We start from the raw sequence: 4,607 nt of genomic DNA, 5'->3' as shown, positions 1-4,607 counted from the left end.
ACATGACCCGACGAGGAAAAAACAGAGTGATTTTGGAATTATCATTTCCAAAATCAGGGGGGCATGTGTTATCACCAGAATTTGACCGGATCAGAGGTGGGCCGCGATTAAGATGGGCTTGAAGAATATACATGGAAGATATACATGAATCGGCCTTGTATACAAAGTTTGGGCTAGTTTGCCCGTGTATCTGTAAATATAGTAGGATACGTGTCGGTTAGATAGAATTTGGCTCGTGCACGGTTGGGATTATTCCCACGATAGAAAGTCTACGGACTATAAATATGTATCTAGGGTTATTGAGAAAGACAACAATCACGTTCATCACAAACCAATCTAGGCGCATCGCCAACCCCTTGTTTCGAGGGTTTCTTCCGGTAAGATCATAGTCGCCTAGATCGCATCTTGCGATCTAGGCAGTAACGTTTATTCGTTGATTCATGCGTTGCTCGTGGCCGAAGCCTTGTTGATGGCGAGCAGCCGTAGTTATCATAGATGTGTTAGGGTTACCATTGTTTCATCGTATCATATGCTTTCGTCCATGCAACCCTTAGATGTCTAGCCGCCCTTACACCTATCTTAGGTGTAAGGGCGGCGCCCGCTTGATCATTATTTAGCAGATCCGATCCGTTATGATTGCTCCTTGTTCTTGAAGGATTAGTTTAATATCTCGCATAGTTAGGCCTTGCAAACGGGTTGAAGGATCCAGTAGCACGTAGGGTGTAGTTTGCTAGCCCTAGATAAGATGTTCCGGGAATCGACTTCATGTTGGTTTTTAGGCCTTATCTAGGGTTGGTTTATTATCACCGTGCGTGGCTGCCAGGCTCAATCACGCGTAGGATGTTCCGATTATGTGGTGAAAACCCTAAATCGTCGTAGGTAGTTTTAGCTTTATATTGATCAAGCAGGACCACCATGTGATCGTAGACCTCATACGAACCATGGGTGGATCGGCTCCTTGAGCCGATTCACAGGACAACCTGAGAGCCGATCGAGGCTCGTATTAAATGTTTACGTGTATGCCATGCAGGAAACTAAGCGAAGCAAATCCATCACCTTCCCGACCAGGTATAGGTCAGTGGCACGCCCTTGCACCAAGATCGGACGTGCGTGCCGAGGCCTTGCGGGCCGTCGCTCGAGGGACCAGGGCCAGCCGCAGTCCTGGGAGCCTCCCGGCTCTACTGTGTTGCCCGTCGTTGCTCGCCGGTGGGTTTCTGACCGCAACACTCTCTCGCCGCTGGCACCACCCCGCCGGCTTGTTGCCCAGATTCCGTCGTCCCTCCTTCCCCACCTGCCTATATTCCGCCGTCTTTCGACGACGGCCTATCTGGCTGCTCCTCCGTATGCCTGTTTTCCGACGACGGCCTACTCCTCGTCGTTCGCGGCTCGGCTTGCCTCGACTACGCCCGTCAGGTGTTCGTCCATTTGCCTCGCCGGCCATGGACTCGGACGAAGAGGAGGAACAGATGTTCGTCGAGCTTATGCGAGAAGAGATGGCAGCCGCCGCCCAAGACGAGGAGCACATGATGATCCTCGGTTGCTTATCAAGCATGTACGCCGGGGTGGCAACTGGTCGACGTGGTGGGTCGGCACCAGGTCGCCGGAAGTGCAAGCCGAGACAACGAATGGAGGGCTACCGCATGTTGTACGCCGACTACTTCGCCGACAATCCATTGCACGGTGAGACTGTTTTCCGGCGTCGTTTCAGGATGAGCAGAAGCTATTTCTGCAAATTGTGTATGCCATCCGAGACTTTGACCCCTACTTCGATGCAAATGCAAGGCGGATTGCACCGGCTTGGTTGGATTTTCGTCACAGCGAAGTGCACAGGGGCTATGAGGATGCCGGCGTATGGAGCTCCCGGTGATGGTGCAGATGACTATCTTCGGATGGCGGAGTCCACCGCCCTTGATTGTTTCTACCGGTTCTCGCAGGCCGTCATAGCAAGTAGTTCTGGGACTTTTACTTGAGATCACCCACCGTCGAAGACACTCGGAGGATCCTTGCAACAAATGAAGCTAGGGGTTTTCCAGGGATGCTTGGAAGCATTGACTCGCATGCATTGGAAATGGAAGAACTATCCGTTTGCGTGGCGTGGAATGTACAAGGGTCACAAAAACGGCCGCACCGTGATACTTGAAGCAAGCGGCTACCCATGATCTCTCGGATTTGGCACTCTTTCTTTGGTATGCCCGGATCCAACAATGACATCAACGTCCTAAACTCGCTCCCCGATCTTTTCCAAGCTTGTTGAGGGTCATGCTCCCCCGGTGAACTATGTGATCAATGGTCGGCACTACAACAAAGGATACTACCTTGCAGACGGTATCTATCCAAAGTGGGCAACATTTGTGAAGACTATCTCGAAACCTAGCACTCCCAAACTTTCCGAGTTTGTCAAGAAACAAGAAGCTTGCCGAATAGACGTCGAGCGTGCATTTGGTGTCCTCCACAGAGATTTGTCGTCGTCCGGTTCCCCGCTATGACTTGGTCCAAAGATCGATGTGGGAGGTGATGAACTCGTTGTGTGTCCTTACACAATATGATTATTGAAAATGAGCGAAAACATGGGGTCCGCAGCTTCACTAGAGGTGAAACTTCTCCCATAAGATAAGATAGCATGTTTGGGTGAACAAAATTGGCAGCTTGGGCAATTGACAAATAGAGAGGGCATGACCATGCACATACATGATATGATGAGTATAGTGAGATTTAATCGGGCATTACGACAAAGTACATACACCGCTATCCAAACATGCATCTATGCTCTAAAAGTCCAACTCTTCGTGTTATCATCCGAACTCCTTCCAAGCATTAAGTTTCAAACAATGCACAATTGCATTAAGTATGGTGCGTAATGTAATCAATAACTACATCCTCGGACATAGCATCAATGTTTTATCCCTAGTGGCAACAAAGACATCCACAACCTTAGAACTTTCTCGTCACCGTCCTGCATTTAATGGAGGCATGAACCCACTATCGAGCATAAATACTCCCTCTTGGAGTTAAGAGTAAAAACTTGGCCGCAGCCTCTACTAATAACGGAGAGCATGCAAGATCATAAACAACACATAGGTAATAGATTGATAATCAACATAACATAGTATTCTCTATCCATCGGATCCTGACAAACACAACATATAGCATTACATATAGATGATCTTGATCATGTTAGGCAGCTCACAAGATCCGACAATGAAGCACATGAGGAGAAGACGACCATCTAGCTACTGCTATGGACCCATAGTCCAGGGGTGAACTACTCACTCATCACTCCTGAGGCGACCATGGCGGTGAAGAGTCCTCCGGGAGATGATTCCCCCTCCGAGCAGGTGCCGGAGGCGATCTCCCGAATCCCCCGAGATGGGATTGGCGGCGGCGGCGTCTCCGGAAGGTTTTCCGTATCGTGGCTCTCGGCACCGGGGGTTTCGCGACGAAGGCTATATGTAGGCGTAAGGGCAGCGTCAGAGGCGTCACGAGGGCCCCACACGCCAGGGCCGCGCGGCCAGGCCTAGGGCCGTGCCGCCCTATTGTGTCGGCGCCTCGTGGCCCCACTTCGTCTCTCCTTCGGTCTTCTCGGAAGCTTCGTGGCAAAATAGGACCCCGGGCGTTGATTTCGTCCAATTCCGAGAATATTTCCTTACTAGGATTTCTGAAACCAAAAACAGCTAGAAAACAAAGAATCGGCTCTTCAAGATCTCGTTAATAGGTTAGTGCCGTAAAATGCATAAATACGACATAAAGTATGCATAAAACATGTAGATATCATCAATAATGTGGCATGGAACATAAGAAATTATCGATACGTCTGAGACGTATCAGCATCCCCTAAGCTTAGTTCCTCGCCGTCCCGAGCAGGTAAACGATAACAAAGATAATTTCTGGAGTGACATGCCATCATAACCTTGATCATACTATTGTAAGCATATGTAATGAATGCAGCGATCAAAACAATGGTAATGACATGAGTAAACAAATGAATCATAAAGCAAAGACTTTTCATGAATAGTACTTTCAAGACAAGCATCAATAAGTCTTGCATAAGAGTTAACTCATAAAGCAATAAATCAAAGTAAAGGTATTGAAGCAACACAAAGGAAGATTAAGTTTCAGCGGTTGCTTTCAACTTATAACATGTATATCTCATGGATATTGTCAATGTAAAGTAATATAACAAGTGCAATATGCAAGTATGTAGGAATCAATGCACAGCTCACACAAGTGTTTGCTTCTTGAGGTGGAGAGAGATAGGTGAACCGACTCAACATAAAAGTAAAAGAAAGGCCCTTCAAAGAGGGAAGCATTGATTGCTATATTTGTGCTAGAGCTTTGGTTTTGAAAACAAGAAACAATTTTGTCAACGGTAGTAATAAAGCATATGTATCATGTAAATTATATCTTACAAGTTGCAAGCCTCATGCATAGTATACTAATAGTGCCCGCACCTTGTCCTAATTAGCCTTGGACTACCGGATTATCATCGCAATACACATGTTTTAACCAAGTGTCACAAAGGGGTACCTCTATGCCGCCCGTACAAAGGTCTAAGGAGAAAGCTCGCATTGGATTTCTCGCTTGATTATTCTCAACTTAGACATCCATAC

The sequence above is a fragment of the Lolium rigidum genome, chromosome 7 (genome assembly GCF_022539505.1).
Source record: "Lolium rigidum isolate FL_2022 chromosome 7, APGP_CSIRO_Lrig_0.1, whole genome shotgun sequence".
Taxonomy (NCBI): domain Eukaryota; kingdom Viridiplantae; phylum Streptophyta; class Magnoliopsida; order Poales; family Poaceae; genus Lolium; species Lolium rigidum.
Note: the sequence above shows the minus strand (reverse complement) of the source record.